The 18,345-nt window shown below is 36.8% G+C and overlaps 1 long non-coding RNA gene across 1 annotated transcript; it reads right to left on the bottom strand.

The window, feature by feature from the left end:
- Nucleotides 1–1,033: 1,033 nt before the first annotated feature.
- On the bottom strand, nt 1,034–18,008 carry LOC120227585. Its single transcript, XR_005527290.1, has 3 exons — nt 17,855–18,008; nt 2,620–4,020; nt 1,034–2,588 (listed from the first exon to the last, which is right to left on the bottom strand). It is a non-coding gene; the product is annotated as an uncharacterized LOC120227585 (long non-coding RNA).
- Between the last annotated feature and the right edge of the window lie 337 nt (nt 18,009–18,345).

Genomic DNA, 18,345 nt, shown 5'->3' with positions numbered 1-18,345 from the left:
CCACTGAAGTTCAAGACATGATTGATGTTTTATCTGCAAAAGTATGAATAATGAAAGAGTTCTTGGTCTCCTTTATGGTATATTAAAGTATTAACAAGCATACAGGGAGAAATTTAAGGGGGCAGGGGGAATACTTGAATCACATTCCATGCAAGATTGTTTTTAAGGTGCCAAGAGAGGTCAAAGGAATATCTCTGGTCACAAGGAACATATGTATCTCAGACAGAAAAGCAAGTGTTTTGTGGCTCCCCAGGGAAAATTTCTCTTCCTTCCTTTCTTGACCCCTTTTCTCCCCAACCCCACTTTTGACTCTGTGGTTGACAGTGTTTATAGCACACTGATTTATCATATCCTCAAGCTTATTTCTGACATATATTCATTGATAGAAGATAGCAAACGTGACAGTACTTAGAAATGTAGCTTTTTACTTTAAGAGCTGTGGACCAGCTCTTTTCAAAAGTCTGAGCTGAAAATGTTTCACCAGCTGCATTGCATTTTATTTACTGATTTTGGGAACAAAAAAAGTTCTGGTGATTTATATGTTGATATAAAAGTATAGCATCTCAGGGCCTTTGGGTTGTTCACTCTGCTTTCCTTAGAAATCAGCATGGTTAGTTTCCACTCTTAGATTAGTTCTTGGGTCACCTCAGCAACTCTTTCTCTGGCCACCCTATTTCTCACACTTTCTATCCCATTTCTTCCTTCCTTCACTTCTTTTCTCCTCTTAGCTTTTTATCAACATATTTTACTTATTTGTCTTATTTTGGCCTTCCTGTCCCACTGGAATATCAAGTCTGTGAAGGTCCATTTTTAGCTGTTCATTGCTTTATCCCCGGCATTCAGAACAGTGCTTGGCACAGAGTAGAAAGTCAATAAATATTTGCTGGCTGAATGCATGAAAAGACAACACAACTACAAAAAAAAAAAAAAAAAAAAAACAAAAAAAAAAACCCCTCCAAACCATCTTTATTAAAGACTATCAATACAAAAATAGCTTCAATTTTTTAGAATATAGAAATACACCTCTAGAAAATTAAATCATTTTCACACAGTTTAGTATATAAAGTTTCAGTAACATTTAATAATGTATTCTAAAATATCCAAAGTATACATCCTTGTTGTCAAAAGTGTTCAGTGCTGAATATTTTTTTCTCAGCTTTTTTCCCAACTTTTTGTACAGTAGCAGGTATGATTTAGCTGACTCCGAGATTTTCAACCAATGGATATTTAGTAATAATAAATGGTGGTGGTAGTAGTAGTAGCTAACATTTTTATAGCATGTGCACGGTGCCAGGCACTATTTGGGGGAACTTACACAGATAGCAAATAATTATTCACAATATTATTTCCAAGAATGCTCAAAGCAGACAAACCTACTGAACTGGTTTCATAATTTTCCCCATTTGTGTCAGAAATATAAAAAAGCAGGCACTGCAAATTTACTATCTTGCCAGTACACATATCATCAACAGTTCCTTGGCACAACTAAGAAACTCTCCATTGCTAAGTACAGTACCCTAACCTGACAAAAAGAAACAAAAGAAGAAAGGGGAGGAGGGAGAAAGGAGGAAGGTGTTGAATCTAAAACATAATTTTGGGGGGCTAAAAGATATGGGTGTTGATAAAATAGTACTTGATATTTCCCAAAATTGATAGTTCTATAATCATTTGCATTCATAGTCTCGTAAAAGGGAACATTTGCAGGATGCTAATAATAAAATCCAACTTAAGAATGTTTCTGTATCTGCTAAAGCATACCTCTAGGGTATCTACACTTTTACTTTGTCCTCTTTTTTCAATAAAATGGCAGATAGGCCATCATTGGCCAATAGATTGATCTTTCAGATGTGAATCTCAACATTTTTGGAAAATGGGCAGCTAGATTTAGTTGCAATGCTTACTTCAATATCCATTTAGAGATGACAACCACGATGTTTGCTTTTATTTCTTAAAAATGCAATGTCTCTGCAACATGGACATTACACTATACTATACATCTACAATGTAACAAAGGATTTTCCTCTTATTAAGGTAAATAGTCCTTTTATTTTCGTTATTGAGTAGTGCTCTCAAGATTCTTTGACAACACGAAAGCAGTTCAAAAGACCAAAATATCATTAAATGAAATTTTAAAAAAGTCCTTTCTGATAAAATCTAAAATTTTAGTTCAGTCTGTTTAAAAGCTGAGGTGATTAATAGCTGCATTTATTAATAAATTTCAGTATTTAAAATAGCTCATGGTGTCTGGGGGACATATTAAGAAATTTAAGACATTTAATAAATATTTAAAAACACAGTGCCTTAAACTAATGCAGTGGTTAAGAGTCTATCTACCATTCTGACCAATATTTGTGATTTTAAGGGGAAGATATTTCAAGCCATTTTGTACATTTCAAGAACCAAAATTTCTTGCCTTGATTTCAATGCTAAATTTAAGGCTCACAAGTCACTAACAGGACAAATACAGTCGTTTGCATTTTAAATACCTGGGTGAAAATCTCTTAAACTGATTACAGAGAGGTAACTGTTTCTTTTAAGACCAAATATTTCAAATGGTACACCCACTATGTTTTACAGTTAATTCTAACCTGGAGGGCTCATGTTCCAGTTAATTCTAACCTGGAGGGCTCATGTTCCAGGCGTCTGAGGGGGAGGAAATAGAAACTGACTTTAGATGTGTTGGCATAATTTCCCTTCCAAAGCTTAAGTCCTAAAGAAGAAAAAAAACCCAGTATTGTAGTCTTAGGGGCATCTGAGACTTCAGGAGGATCCATTAGGTAAGTGGTAATAAAAAATGCAGTATTATGTTTTTCCTTCTTTCTTAATCTACCAAATTGTCACAGCCAAAGAAAATTCTAATCTCATTAGTTTTCTTTCTCTACTAAAGGTCAAGTAAACTATTGCTCATTAAGGTACCTCCTTCTGGGAAAACCCAACACACAATGAGCCATATTTGTAAGGCAAAAATTTGTATTTAACAGAAGAAGTCGCCATAGGATTACTTTAACCCAACTTGTTCAGTGTTTTTTTTAACATCATTAAAAGATTTACATGTAGCTGTCTTGAAATTCATGAACTATATAAAATGTGTGTGCATACCTGAATATATTTCAATGAAAAGAAAAATAATAAAAGTTAATGGACAAATAGTTTAAAAAGTACATCCTGGACAAAACAGAGCTGATCTGAAAGAGTAAAGAAAATCAAATAAATAGAGAAAGAAGTTTAATTTTCATTCCTTAGTTTTTCCTGCACAGTGAGTTATCTATTAAAGCACTTAAAGTAAAAAGAAGTATTTGATCTAATAAGAAATTAGTACTTGGACATTATAAATTTAGATACTGACAAGAAGGCAAGTAGAAACAAACTGCACATGTTACTTAGGAGGGACTTTAGAAGTTTCAATGCAGTCATCTCATTTATACATGAAGATTCTAGACTCAGAGAGGTACAAAAACTTGTTCATGGTCACAGCACTTATTAGTTACAGGATCTGGTCACATCTTCCAGTTTTGTGATTCTTTCACCAGATATTATTTGAGAAAAATACACAAGTGAATTCACTTATGAATTGTGTATTTTTTAAAGATAAATATTTACTCTATTAATTTTATCTAAAACAACTTCACATTATTTCATACTGGTCAATAAATTAACATTACATACCAAAATGGAAATAAGTTAAAAATCCCTTCTTATTTTGATCAAGTATCTTTTCAAAAGTCTCACAATACTACATAAGATTTAGTGCATCAAATCCAAGAGCATATCATCTCAATATTTAACATTATTATGTTCAAAATTGAACAGTTGAGAGAAGTTAAATCTTATCTTCTTGTGTATGATTTCAGCAATTTTAACACTGTTCAATGTTCCATGCATAGTTGCTATGCATCAAGAAAACACAGCTACAAGGTTAATCCAAAGAATAATTTAAAAGCCATTTCTATGGCAATTTCTGTGACTGAATCATGAAAACAGACGTAAAGTTCTTGAAGTTTGGGATGAAGAAACAGTCTCCTGTAAAGGAAAAGAATACACTCATTTCAGAAATTCAAAAAAACAAAAATCAAAGGGAAAAACTCCAATCTTTTACTATATTTAACTTTTGTTTTTGAAAGAATTAGTAATGAATTAAAAACTATTAGTCTAAATCTATAGGAGGGGAAATACAGCTAGACTTATTTTTAAATAAATAACATATGCCTTAGGTCAGTTATTTCTATTTTTTCGGATATAAAAAGCTTATTTAACCAATATGCATTACCATATTCCTCGGTTTTAAAATATTAATGTAGTCATTATTATAACAATAAAGCCCAGTGATAGTAACATCACCATTAAGTACAATAGCTACCGAACACTGCCATTTATTTTCTAAATGTTCATTATTATTGAAACATTAAGTATATGATTGCGATTTTGGGAGATAGTATTCAACTAGAAATACCACTGAAATTTTATTTGATTTTTTTAGAGAGTTAAAATTTTGATATATTTAGTCAAACTAGAATATAAAAACCGAACTATTTAAATCAGGGATAGTTTGCCTGACTTCTTTAAATTTCTCTATTCTTTTTTTTATGTTTATTTATTTTTGGGAGAGACAGAGAGACAGAGTGCAAGCAGAGGAGGAGCAGAGGGAGAGACATAGAATCTGAAGCAGGGTCTAGGCTGAGCTGTCAGCACAGAGCCCGACGAGAGCTCAAACTCAGGAACCGCGAAATCTTGACCTGAACCCAAGTCAGATGCTTAACCGACTGAGCCACCCAGGTGCCCCATATTGCTCTATTCTATACATATCTGCATCATCATGATTCAATACCTCTTGATCTTTCTATTCCAATTGTTGTAAATGTATTTAAGGCTCCACTGCACATCTGCATGTATGCCTAACTGTTCTTCTTAATTCTGTTCTCCGTGTGTATACCATTCCCTTTTCTGCTCCTGGCTTAATCTTACAGTAGCACATCACTGATCAGACTACACAGAGTTGAGCTTATGCTGATGCTCCTTCCAACCTTGGTTGATTACATATCACAATCACAAGGAGTTTACTAAAAATATAGAGCTATTAAATATATAAAATCTATTAAATATATAAAATCTACTATCATATTAGATCTGGGGTGGGCCATAGGCATCTCTGATTTTAATAAGTGACTGAGGTGATTCTAAGTCTTATGGACGAATACGCCAGAATGCTTCTTCCACCAATTCTTTTTTTGTTTAAGTTAAATTTTGTTATTTATTTATTGAAATATAACTTATTGTTAAGTTAGCTAACATACAGTGTATACAGGGTGCTCTTTGCTTCGGGAGTAGATTCCCATGATCCACTGCTTACATACAACACCCAGTGCTCATCCCAAGTGTCCTCCTCAACTCCCATCACATTTTCCCCTCTCCCCCAACCCCACCATCAACCCTCAGTTTTTCTCTGTATTTAAGACTCTCTTATGGTTTGCCTCCCTCTCTGTTTGAAACTAGTTTTTTTCCCCCTTCGCTCTCCATGGTCTTCTGTTAAGTTTCTCAAATTCCACATATGAGTGAAAACATATGATATGTGTCTTTCTCTGACTGACATTTCACTTAGCATAATACCATCCAATTCCATCCACATTGTTGCAAATGACAAGGTTTCATTCTTTCTCACTGCTGAGTAGTATTCCTTTGCATATATAAACCATATCTTTTTTTTAATAGTTTATTGTCAAGTTGGTTTCCATATAACACCCAGTGCTCATCCCCACAAGTGCCCTCCTCCATGCCCATCACGCCCCATCCCGTCCTCCCTACGCCATCTGCCCTCAGTTTGTTCTCGGCATTCAAGAGTCTCTCATGGTTTGCCTCCCTCCCTCTCCGCCACTATTTTTCCCTTTCTTCTCACCCATGGTCCTCCTTTAAGTTCCTCTTATTCCTCCTATACGTGCAAACATATGGTATCTGTCCTTTCTGCCTGACTTATTTCACTCAGCATAACACCCACAAGTTCCATCCATGTTGCTACATTTGGCCAGATTTCATTGTTTCTCATTGCCATGTAGTATTCCATCATATAGATAAACCACATCTTCTTGATCCATTCGTCCGTTGATGGACACAGGCTCTTTCCATGTTTTGGCTATTGTTGAGAGTGCTGCTATGAACATTGGGGTCCATGTGCCCCTTGGGGTTACCCTTGGGTAACTCCTAGCAGGGCTATTGCTGGGTCATAGGGGAGTTCTATTGTTAATTTTTTGAGGAACCTCCACTCTGTTTTCCAGAAGGGCTGTACCAGCTTACATTCCCATCAACAGTGAAGGAGGATGTCCATTTCTCCACATCCTCGCCAGCATCCAGAGTCCTCTGATTTGCTCATTTTAGCCACTCTGACTGGCGTGAGGTGGTATATCAGTGTGGTTTTGATTTGTATTTCCCTGAGAAGGAGGGAAGCTGAGCATTGTTTCATGTGTCTGTTGGCCATCTGGATGTCCTCTTTGGAGAAGTGTCTCTTCATATCTTCTGCCCATTTCTTCACTGGATTACCTGTTTTTCGGGTGTGGAGTTTGGTGAATTCCTTATAGATATTGGATAAGAGCCCTTTATCTGATATGTCATTTGCAACTATCTTTTCCCATTCTGTCGACTGTCTATTAGTTTTATGGATTGTTACCTTTGCCGTGCAGAAGCTTTTAATCTTGAAGAGGTCCCAACTGTTCATTTTTGCTCTTGATTCCCTTGCCTTTGGGGATGTATCAAGTAAGAAATTGCTGCGGTTGAGGTCAAGGAGGTTGCTTCTGGCTTTCTCCTCTTGGGTATTGATGGTTTCCTGTCTCACGTTCAGGTCCTTTATCCATTTTGAGTTTATTTTGGTGTATGGTGTGAGAAAATGATCTAGTTTCATTCTTCTGCATGTTGCTGTCCTGTTCTCCCAGCACCATCTGTTAAAGAGGCTGTCTTTTTTCCATTGGATACTCTTTCCTGCTTTGTCAAAGATGAGTTGGCTGTATACTTTTGGGTCCAAATCTGAGTTCTCTATTCTATTCCACTGGTCTATGTGTCTGTTTTTGTGCCAATACCATACTGTCTTGATAATAACAGCTTTGTAGTAGAGGCTAAAGTCTGGGATGCTGATGCCTCCGTTTTGGTTTTCTTCTTCAATATTACTTTGGTTATTCAGGGTCTTTTGTGGTTCCATACAAATTTTAGGATAGTTTGTTCTAGTTTTGAGAAGTATGTGGTGCAATTTTGATTGGAATTGCATTGAATGTGTAGATTGCTTTGGGTAGCAATGACATTTTAACTACGTTTATTCTTCTGATCCATGGAATGTTTTTCCATTTCTTTGTGTCTTCTTCAATTTCCTTTATAAGTTTTCTATAGTTTTCATCATACAGATCTCTCATATCCTTGGTTAGGTTTATTCCTAAGTATTTTATGTTTTTTTCTGCAATTGTGAATGGGATCAGTTTCTTGATTTCTCTTTATGGTGCTTCATTGTTGGTGTATAAAAACGAAACCGATTTCTGAACAATGATTTTGTATCCTGCAACTTTGCTGAATTCATGGATCAGTTCTAGTAGGCTTTTGGTGGAGTTTTCTATGGACAGTATCATGTTGTCTGCGAAAAGTGAGAGTTTGACTTCTTCTTTACCAATTCTGATGCCATTTATTTCCTTTTGTTGTCTAATGACTGATGCTAGGACTTCCAGCACTACATTAAACAACAGTGGTGAGAGTGGACATCTCTGTCGTGTTCCTGATCTTAGGGGGAAAGCTCTCAGTTTTCCCCCATTGAGGATGATGTTAGCTAAGGGCTTCTCATAGATGGCTTTTATGTTTAAGTAAGTTCCTTCTATTCCGACTTTCTTGAGGGTTTTTATTAAGAAAGGATGCTGTATCTTGTCAAATGCTTTTTCTGCATCTATCGACGGGATCACATGGTTTTTATCTTTTCGTTTGTTGATGTAATGTATCACATTAATTGAGTTGCAAATATTGACCAGCCCTGTGACCCAAGAATGAATCCCCCTTGATCTTGGTGGATAATTCTTTTTATGTGCCATTGGATTCGATTTGCAAGTATCTTGTTGAGGATTTCTGCATCTGTATTCATCAAGGATATTGGCCTGTAGTTCTCTTTTTTTTTGCTGGGTCTTTGTCTGACTTGGGAACCAAAGTGATGTTGTCTTCATAAAATGAGTCCGGGAGTTTTCCTTCGATTTCTATATTTTGGAATAGCTTGAGAAGAATAGGTATTAATTCTGTATTATATGTCTGGTAGAATTGCCCAGGGAAGCCATCTGGCCCAGGGCTCTTATTTGTTGGGAGACTTTTGATAACTGATTCGATTTCTTCACTAGTTATGGGTCTGTTCAGATTTTCTATCTCTTCTCATGTGAATTTTGGTAGTGGGTGTGTGTTTAGGAATTTGTCCATTTCTTCTAAGTTGTCCAATTTATTGGCATATAATTTTTCCTAGTATTCCCTCATAATTGCTTGTATTTCTAAGGGGTTGGTTGTAATAAGTCCATTTTCATTCATGATTTTGTCTATTTGAGTGCTCTCTCTTTTCTTTTTGAGACGCTTGGCTAGAGGTTTGTCAATTTTGTTTATTTTTTCAAAGAACCAACTATTGGTTTCATTGACCTGTTCAACAGTTTCTTTGGTTTCTATGTATGTTTCTGCCCTGAATTTTATTATTTTTATTTTATTTTGGATACTGACCCTTTATTTTATTTTTTTTTTTTATTACTCTTCTTCTACTGGGTTTGGGGTGCTCTTGTTGCTCTCCCTCTAGTTGCTTTAGGTGCGCTGTTAGATTTTGAACTTGCACTTTTTCTAATTACTTGAAATAGGCCTGGAGTACAATATACTTTCCTCATAGGACTGCCTTCGCTGCATCCCATAGAGTTTGGATTGTTGTATTTTCGTTTTCATTTGTTTCCATATATTTTTAAATTTCTTCTCTAATTGCTTGATTGGCCCATTTGTTCTTTAGCAGGGTGTTCTTTAACCTCCATGTTTTTGGAGGTTTTCCAGACTTCTTCCTGTGACTGATTTCAAGTTTCATAGCATTGTGATCTAAAAGTGTGCATGGTATGATCTCAAATCTTTTATATTTATTGCGGGCTACTTTATGTCCGAGTATGTGATCTATCTTGGAGAATGTACCATGCGCACTTGAGAAGAAAGTGAATTCCATAGCCTCAGGATGTAGAATTCTAAATATATCTGTCAGATCCATCTGGTCCAATGTGTCATTCAAGTCCATTGTTTATTTAGTGATTTTCTGTCTGGTTGATCTATCCATTGCTTTAAGTGGAGTATTTAAAAAAGTCCCCTCCTATTAGCATATTCTTATCCATAAAATTGTTTCTGCTTGTGACTGTTTTATATATTTAGGTGCTCCCATATTTGGTGCGTAGACATTTATAATTGTTAGTTCTTCCTGATGGATAGACCCTGTAATTATTATATAATGCCCTTCTTCATCCTTTGTTACTGTCTTTACTTTAAAGTCCAGTTTGTCTGATATAAGTATAGCTACTCCAGGTTTCTTTTGACTTCCAGTAGCATGATATATACTTCTCCATCCCCTTACTTTTAATCTGAAGGTGTCTTCCAGTCTAAAATGCTTCTGGTAGGCAGCAAATAGATGGATTTTGTTTTTTTATCCATTTTGCTACCCTATGTCTTTGGATTAGAGCATTCAGCCCATTTACATTCAGTGTTATTATTGAAATATATGGGTTTAGAGTCATTGTGTCATTTGTGGGATTCACGCTTATGGTAGTGTCTCTAGCATCTTGTGTTCCTTGCAATATTTCCCTCAGAGACTCCCCCTCAGGATTTCTTGTAGGGCTGGTTTAGTGGTGACAAATTCTTTCAATTTTTTTTCTATTTGGAAAGACTTTTATCTCTCCTTCTATTCTGAATGACCAATGGCTTGCTGGATAGAAGATTCTTGGCTGCATATTTTTTTTCTGTTCATCACATTGAATATCTCCTGCCATCCCTTCTGGCCTAAACCACATCTTATTTACCCATTCATCAGTTGGTGGACATTTGAGCTCTTTGCATAATTTGGCTATTTCTGATAGTGCTGCTAGAAACATCAGGGTGCATGTGCCCTTGTGAATCAGCACTCCTGTATCCTTTTGATAAAGTCCTAGTAGTGCTATTGCTGGGTCATAGGGTAATTCTATTTTTAATTTTCTGAGGAACCTCTATACTGTTTTCTGGAATGGCTGCACCAGTTTTCATTCCTACCAACAGTGCAAGAGGGACCCCATTTCTCCACACCCTTGCCAACATCTGTTGTTTCCTGAGTTGCTAATTTTAGGCACTCTGACCAGTGTGAGGTGGTATCTCAATGTGGCTTTGATTTGTATTTCCATTATGATGAGCGATGGTGAGCATCTTTTCATGTATCTGTTGGCCATCTAGATGTCTTCTTTGGAAAATAGTCATGTCTACTGCCCTTTTCTTCCCTGGATTTTTTTCTTGAGGTGTTGGGTTTGGTAAGTTATTTATAGATTTTGGATACTTACCCTTTATCTGAGACGTCATTACCAAGTATCTTCTCCCATTCCATCAGTTGTCTTTTAGTTTTATTGTTTGCTGTGCATAAGTTTTTTATCTTGATGAGATCTCAATAGTTCATTTTTGCTTTATTTCCCTTGCCATTAGTAAGAAGTTGCTGCAGCTGAGGTCAAAGAGGTTGTTGCCCTCCTCTAGGGTGTTGATAGTTTCCTGTCTCACATTTAGGTCTTTCATCCATTTTGAGTTTATTTTGTGTATTGTGTAAGAAAGTGGTCCAGTTCCATTCTTTTGCATATTGCTGTCCAGTTCTCCCAGCACTATCTGCTAAAGAGATTGTCTTTTATCCATTGGATACTCTTTCCTGCTTTGTCAAAGATTATCTGGCCATACATTTGAGAGTCCAATTCTGGGTTCTCAATTCTATTCCATTGGTCTCTGTGTCTGTTTTTATGCCAATACAATAGTGTCTTGATGATTACAGCTTTGTAGTACAGGCTAAAGTCCAGAATTGTGATGCCCCTTGCTTTGGTTTTCTTTTCCAACATTACTTTAGCTATTCAGGGACTTTTGTGATTCCATAAAAATTTTAGGATTGTTTTTCTAGTTCTGAGAAGAATGCCAGTGCAATTTTAATTGGAATTGCATTGAATGCATAGATTGCTTTGGGTAATATCAACATTTTATCTGTTCTTCCATTCCATGAGTATGTAATGTTTTCCCATTTCTTTGTGTCTTCTTCAATTTCTTTCATAAGTTTTCTATAGTTTTCAGCATACAGATCCTTTACCTCTTTTGGTAGGTTTGTTCCTAGGTATTTTATGATTCTTGGTGAAATTGTAAATGGGATCGATTTCTTGATTTCTCTTTCTGTTGCTTCATTATTAGTGTATAGAAATGCAACTGATTTGCAGGATATACATTTGGTTGTATATCCTGCAACTTTGCTGAATTCATATATCAGTTCTAGCAGTTTTTTGTTGGAGTCTTTCAGGTTTTCCATATAGAGTATCATGTCATCTGCAAAAAGTGAAAGCTTGACTTCTTCTTTGACAGTTTGGATGCTTTTTATTTCATTTTTTTTTTTTTTTGGTCTGATTGCTGAGGCTACAATTTCTAACAGTATGTTAAACAACAGTGGTGAGAATGAACATCCCTGTGGTGTTCCAGATGTCAGGGAGAAAGCTCAGTTTTTCCCCATTGAGGATGATATTAGCTGTGGGTCTTTTATATATGGCTTTTATGATGTTGAGTTATGTTCCTCCTATCCTGACTTTCTTGAGGGATTTTATTAAGAAAGGATGTTGTATTTTGTCAAATGCTTTTTCTGCATCTATTGACAGGATCATATGGTTCTTATCTTTTCTTCTATTAATATGATGTATCACATTGATTGATTTGTGAATATTGAACCAGCCTTGCAGCCTAGGAATGAATCTTACTTGAACATGGTGAATAATTCTTTTAATATACTGTTGAATTCGATTTGGTAGTATCTTGTTGAGAATTTCTGCATCCATGTTCATCACGAATATTGGTTTGTAATACTCCTTTTCAGTGAGGTCTTTGGTTTGGGAATCAAGGGAATGCTGGCTTCATAGAATGAGTCGGAAAACTTTCCTTACATTTTAATTTTTTTTTTTAATTTTTTTTTAATGTTTTTTATTTATTTCTAGGAGAGAGAGAGAGAGAGACAGCGTGAGCAGGGGAGGGTCAGAGAGAGAGGGAGTCACAGACTGAAACAGGCTCCAGGCTCTGAGCTGGCAGTCAGCACAGAGCCCGACGCGGGGCTCGAACCCACGAACCGCGAGATCATGACCTAAGCGAAAGTCGGACGCTTAACCAACTAAGCCACCCAGGCGCCCCTACATTTTCATTTTTTGAAGTAGCTTGAGAAGAATAGGTATTAACTCTGCTTTAAATGTCTGGTAGAAATTCTCCTGGGAAGCCATCTGGCCCAGGATTCTTATGTGCTGGGAGATTTTTGATAACTGATTCAATTTCTTCATTGGTTATGGGTCTGTTCAAATTTTCTATTTCTGCCCGTTTGAGTTTTGGTAGTGTGTGGGTTTCTAAGAATCTGTCCACTTCTTCCAGATTGTCCAATTTGTTGGCATATAATTTTCCATAGTATTCTCTAATAATTGTTTGTATTCCTGTGTTGTTGGTCGTGATCTTTCCTCTTTCATTCATGATTTTATCTGGGTTCTCTCTCTTTCCTTTTGGAGAGGTCTGGCTAGGAGTTAATCAATTTTGTTTATTCTTTCAAAACACCAGCTCTTAGATTCATTGATCTGTTTTACTGTTGTTGTTTTTAAAATCTGTATTGTTTATTTCTGCCCTGATCTTTATTATTTCTCTTCTGCTGGCTTTGGGGTTTCTTTCCTGCTCTGCTTCTAGTTCTTTTAGATGTGATGTTAGGTTTTATATGTGACATTTTTCTTGTTTCTTGAGATAGTCCTGGAATGCAAGGTGTTTTCCTCGTAGGACTATCTTTGCTGCATCCCAAAGGGTTTGGACTGTCATGTTTTCATTTTCATTTTCTTCCATATATTTTTAAATTTCTTTTTAAATTGCCTGGTTGACCCATTCATTCTTTAGTAGGATGTTCTTTAACCTCCATGTATTTGGAAGGTTTCCAAATTTTTTTGTGGTTGATTTCAAGTTTCATAGCATTGTGATCTGAAAATATGCATGGTATGATCTCAATCATTTTATATTTATTGAGGGCTGTTTTGTGACCCAGTAGATGACCTATTTTGGAGAATGTACCATGTGCACTCAAGAAGAATGTATATTTTGCTGTTTTTGGATGAAAAGTTCTCAATATATCTGCCAAGTCTAGTTAGTCCAGTGTATCATTCAGGGCCATTGTTTGCTTATTGATTTTCTGCCTAGATGATCTGTCCATTGCTGTAAGTTGAGTATTAATGTCACCTACAATTACTGAATTATTATCAATAAGATTGCTTACATTTGTGATTAACTGATTTATAAATTTAGGTCCTTTCAAGTTGGGGACATAAATATTTACAGTTGTTAGCTCTACTTGATGGATAGACTGCTTAATTACAGTAGAATGTCCTTCTTCATCTCTTGTTACAGTCTTTAGTTTAAAATCTAGTTTGTCTGATACAAGTATGGCTACTAAAGCTTTCTTTTGACTTCCAGGAGCATGATAGATGGTTTTCCATCCCCTCACTTTCAATCTGAAGGTGCCTCTGGTCTAAAATGAGTCTCTTGTAGACAGCATACAGATGGATATCGGTTTTGTTGTTGTTGTTGTTTGTTTGTTTGTTTTTATTCATTCTGATATCCTATGTCTTTTGATTGGGACATTTAGTCCACTTACATTCAGACTGATTATTGAAAAATACGGATTTAGTGTCATTGTGTTATTTGTAGGTTTCATGTTTGTGGTGATACCTCTGGTCCTTTATAGTCTTTGTAGCATTCCACTCACAGAGTCTCCCTTAGGATCTCCTGCAAAGCTGGTTTAGTGGTGATGAAATCCTTCAGCTTTTGTTGGTCTGGGAAATCCTTTATGTTTATTCTGAAAGACAGCTTTGCTGGATAAAGGAGTCTTGGCTGCATATTTTATATTTCAGCACATTGACTATTTCCTGCCACTCCCTTCTGGCCTGTCAAGTTTTAATGGACAGATCTGCTGTTGCCTTTATGTGTCTATCCTTGTAGGTCAAGACCCATTTGTGTCTAGCTACTTAAAGAATTCTTTCTTTATCTTTGTATTTTGCCAGTTTCACTATAATGTGCCTCGGTGAAGACCTATTCTTGTTGATTCTGAAGGGAGTTTTCAGTGACTCCTGGAATTGGATGTCTGCTTCTTTTCCCAGATTAGGGGAGTTCTCAGCTATAATTTCTTCAAATAAACCTTCTGCCCCTTTCTCTCTCTCTTTTTCTTATGGAACTCCTATGATATGGATAGATATTACATTTCATTGAATCACTTAGGTCTCTAATTCTCCCCTCGTGGTCTACTATTTTCTTATGTCTTTTTTCTTGGCTTCATCATTTTCCATAATTTATCTTCTATTTCACTTATTCTCTCCTCTCCTATTCTTCTTGTCACCACATCTAGTTTATTTTGCACCTCATTTACAGCATTCTTAATTTGTTGTGACTGTTAGTTCCTTGATCTCTACAGCAATAGATTCTCTGCTGCCTTCTGTGCTTTTTTCAATCCAAGCTATTAATCTTATGACTATTATTCTAAATTCTTGCTCAGATATATTGTTTATATCTGTTTTAAGCAATTCTCTGTCATTTCTTCCTGGAATTTCTTCTTTGAATTCTGTCTCATCATTTTGGCTAATTTTCTGTCTTTTACATATTTTAATAGGTTGTTATGTGTCCTACACCTGTGAGTACTACTATATTAAAAAAGGGTCATACACTGTCCTGGGCCTGGCCCTTCAGGAAGTGTTTTTGGAATGTGTTGTGTGCTCTCTGTTGTTGTGACTCTGGTTGCTTTATCTTCCTGTTTGTAGTGGTGGTTCAGACCTTCCACCAGGTGTGCTTTGATTTGTTCATTGAAATAACCCTGGAAAAAATTTAAGGGGGTGGTGGTGGAAGAAGCCTTATCTCATACAAAGAGAGAAATAACAAGGGTAGAGAAAAATGATCAGATGGAGATTCTGAGAAACTATATGGCTTAATCCAGAGAGAGAGAGAGAGAGGAAAATAAAATAGGAGGAGATACAGAAGAGGTATCAAAAGAATAGATTAAAAATGCCATTGTCTGATGGTGCCTTGGAACCAGTGGCTGTGCTGGTCTGGAGGAGGGGCCCTCTGGTTCAGTCAGTGTCAGTCTCGCTCTGGTAGATACGAAGTTGCCAGGCACAGAGGGGTGGGATTTGGTGTACGCGGGTCCTGCCTCTATTGCGGGGGGGAGCTGTCTTGTTCCCTGAAGCCCCACCGTGTTGGTGATGGGGAGAAAACTGGTAATGCCCCAGTCTCCCCTCCCTGGCTGAGTGTCCCAAACCACTGTTCAGGCAGTCCTCACAGCATCGTACAGGTGCGAACAGCTGGTTTGTCCTACTCCACAGTCTCGAGCGTCTCTGAGGCACTTGGCTGGGATTCAAACCCTGATGTCTTAAAGGATCTTGCTCCACGTGCCCTATGGTGCCACTCTGCCCACTTGACACAAGGGCTCTGGCTGGTGCCTGTAGAGTCTTTTGTCCTTGAAGTGGCACCTTCAAGTCCCCACAGCACTTGAGGAAGGGGACTGCTCTCCCAATGCACCTCTGAGTTCACTACTTAGCCAGGGATGGCTACCCTCCCTGCCAGGGGCCAGGGGTAAGCACTGCACCAGCAGCCGGCTCTTCCACCAATTCTTTACCACAACTCAAAGAACGTTTAGTAGCTCAATATTTCACTCAAAAGTGAATTCCTGAATTAGAAATTGGAGGCTCTTTGCAATGGTCCTCACTTAGCTTTCCAGATTAATCTTTCCTTTTATCATTGTATATGTCATTCCTTTGCCATCCTGGAAAATGAGTTTACTCAACTGCTATACCTTATGGTTTCCCTTGTTTCGATCTTTATTCATCCCATCCTTTACCTAGAACGTTCTATCCAAATCCAGTTCATTTTCAAACTAGGTCAAATGGAATCTATAAGCTTTTCTTTGTAATCCCAATATAGGTTTTCACCCCTTACTCAGCACTCCCAAAGCATTTGGTTGTATAATCTAATTTATTCTATTTTAAAAAATCTATCTATCTGTCTACCTATTTGGTCTACATATGTTTGAGCATATTTTGTATTTTCTCTGCTAGAAGTAAAACGGCTGATGGCTGTTACTTTATTTTTGTGTTTGCTATACCATCCTCCCACTACCACATTTTGCCAAGCACAACTCCATTTACTCAGTTGTTACATATTTATCAAGTGACTATGTATATAGGTGCTGTTGCAGGCACCAGTAGTGGACAAGACAGATATAATTCCTAACCTCACAAAGCTAATTTTCTAGTGAAGGGGAGGAAGACCATAAACAAACAAGAAAATAAACAATAACTGAGAGGGAGGGAAACCATAAGAGACTCTTAAATACAGAGAACAAACTGAGGGTTGATGGGGGTGGGGTAAATGAGTGATGGGCATTAAGGAGGGAACCTGTTGGTACGAGTGAGCACTGGGCTTTATATGTAAGTGATGAATCGCTGGGTTCTAATCCTGAAACCAATATCATACTTTATGTTAACTAACTTGAGAATAAAACCCATGAATCCTCTTTTAGAGACTAACACTTACCTGAATATCAAGGAGCTAGACATACAAAGGTTAAGAGGTAGAACATTTCACACAGAAGGAATGACAGGAATAAAATTTAACAGATGGCAGTGTGGCTGTGCACAGTGGGTGGAGAAGGAATGATAGACGGAAAGAAGTGGGCAGAGGCTAGGGGAGGCAGGGTCTTGTAATTGGTGGGTGGAGGTGGGGAGAAAGAAGAAGGAAGAGGTAAAGAAAGAAGAGAGGGAAGAACAGAAGTAGGGATGGAAGATAGGAAATAGTAAAATTGTGAAATCATTATCTTTTAGTTGTATTACTAGGATAATTTTATAAGATAACAGAATCAGCTTTTTTAATAGAAAAAGACTTAGCAGTCAGACAAAGACAAATACCACATGATTTCACTCATATGTAGAACTGAAGAAACAAAACAAAGAAAAAAAAGAGACAAACTGAAAAACAGTCTCTTAAATACAGAGAACAAATCAGTGCTGAGAGAGAAGAGGTGGGGGGGAGATGGATGAAATAGGTAAAGGGGATCAGGAGTACACTTACCATGATGAACACTGAGTAATGTATACAGTTGTTGAATCATTATATTGTACACCTACAACTAATATAACACTGTGTGTTAATTACCCTTAAATTTAAAAAATATATACATTTTAATGTTTTATTTATTTCTGAGAGAAAGACAGCATGAGCAGGGTATGGTCAGAAAGGGAGGGAGACACAGAATTCAAAACAGCCTCCAGACCCTGAGCTAGCTGTCAGCATAGAGTCTCTTGCGGGGCTTAAACTCACAAACCATGAGATCATGGCCTGAGCCAAAGTTGGACGCCCAACCAACTGAGCCACCCAGGTGCCCCTAAAAATATATTTAAAAAACTAAAAAGTGAAAAGAGAAAGGCTTGGGAAGAATTTAAAGGAAACAGTAAATAAAATGAAATTCTAAAGTCTTTTAAAATATTATGGTTGGATTAATAATTCCATGCCTACATCTTAAAATGTTTATCACTTTTACTGCTTTTCTAACATTTTATTTCACTTTCAAATATCTTTTTCCCCTGCTTACCCTACGACCCAGTAAGCCATAACTGGTGGTGCTTTTCTCTGATCCGTCCACTTTTCTGGTGAGCATTCAAACAACACACCATGTTCTTTCACAGGGTTAAGAGAAGATACTGAATTTGCAGAAGCTGAATGGTCTCCACCATTTAGTGCTTTCTTTTTCTGTAAATTAAATAGGCATTAATAGTATTCACTGGTATTAATAATGTTACTTTAAAATGTTCTCATATAGAGATTTGAATTGCCTGAACCTAATACTTAAGTGTCTGGAATGACACTCTTCTCATCAGTGGGAAAATTTCTATTCTTCCTCATACTGAGTATAAGTATCATCTCCTAAAAAAGACTTTATAGATAATGTGTCGTTGAAATCTTCCATAAAACATTTTGCTCACAGCCCTATTAGTATTTATATTAATTATGTTAGCAGTTTATAGGTCTGTCTTCTCTAGTAGATTATATACTTTTTCCTAGGGCAAAGACAATATGATATTC

Source organism: Hyaena hyaena, unplaced genomic scaffold (assembly GCF_003009895.1).
Source record: "Hyaena hyaena isolate Hyena2069 unplaced genomic scaffold, ASM300989v1 scaffold_2547, whole genome shotgun sequence".
In the NCBI taxonomy this organism is placed as follows: Eukaryota; Metazoa; Chordata; class Mammalia; order Carnivora; family Hyaenidae; genus Hyaena; species Hyaena hyaena.
This window is presented reverse-complemented; position numbering and strand designations above follow the sequence as displayed.